Below are 1,055 nucleotides of genomic sequence, written 5' to 3'. Positions count from 1 at the left end.
CCGTTAGGCCTTTTGCAAATAAAGACTATTTTATATCTTCCTTTTCAATATGTGTGAGCTTTTTTCTTGCTATATTGCACTGACTGGATCCTTTAGTACAACATTGAATAGAATTATTAAGAACAGGCATCCTTGTCTTATTCGCAAGCTCAGAGGGGAAGCACTTAGCCTTTCATTATTAAGCATCATGCCAAGTGTAGGTTTTTCATAGATGCTTTATATCCGAATGAAGAAGATCCTTCAATTCCCAGTTTGGTGAAAGTTTTTATGTGGTATGGGTGATAAAATTTGCTTGATGCTTTCCCTGTATCTTTTATGATAAACTATTTTCTTTTTTCTGTTAATGGGATGGATTACTTAGGTTGGTTACTGATTATTAAAACAATCTTGAAATTTTTAGGTTAAATCCACTGGATCATGACGTATTATCATTATTATGTATCACTTGCTTTGTTTTGCTAACATTTATTCTTTTTGCATTCATGTTCATGGGGGATATGAAAAAGAATGAGGCAAAATTCAACAATTTTTATGACAAAAAGCTCAATAAACTAAGAATAGAAGGAAAATTCCTCAACATGATAAAGGCCATATATTAAAGAACCGTAGTAATATTATACACAATGGGGAAAGATTGAAAACTTTCCCCTTGAGATCAGAATCAAAATGAGGATGTTTGCTTTCACCATTTTTATTAACATAGTACTGGAAGTTCTAGCTAGAGCAATTAAGGCAAGAAAAATCACTGGAAAGGAAGAAATAATATCTTCTGTTTGCAATAGCATGATCTTATATGTAGAAACGTCTAAAGAATCCACAAAAAGCCCATTAGAACTAAAAATGAATTCAGCAGTGTTGCAGGATACAAAATCAACACACAAAAATCAGTTGTATTTCTATACATGAGAAATGAACAGTCTGAAAAGGAAATTAAGAAAACAATTCCATTTACAAAAACATCGAAAAGAATAAAATAATTAGGAATAAATTTAGCCCAGGAAGTGAAAGACTAAACTAAAACACACTGAAAACTAAAACATATTTCTTTCAAAAAT

This window comes from Camelus dromedarius, chromosome 9, assembly GCF_036321535.1.
Source record: "Camelus dromedarius isolate mCamDro1 chromosome 9, mCamDro1.pat, whole genome shotgun sequence".
NCBI classification, from domain to species: domain Eukaryota; kingdom Metazoa; phylum Chordata; class Mammalia; order Artiodactyla; family Camelidae; genus Camelus; species Camelus dromedarius.
The sequence above is the reverse complement of the archived record's forward strand: the minus strand, read 5'-3'. Positions refer to the sequence as shown.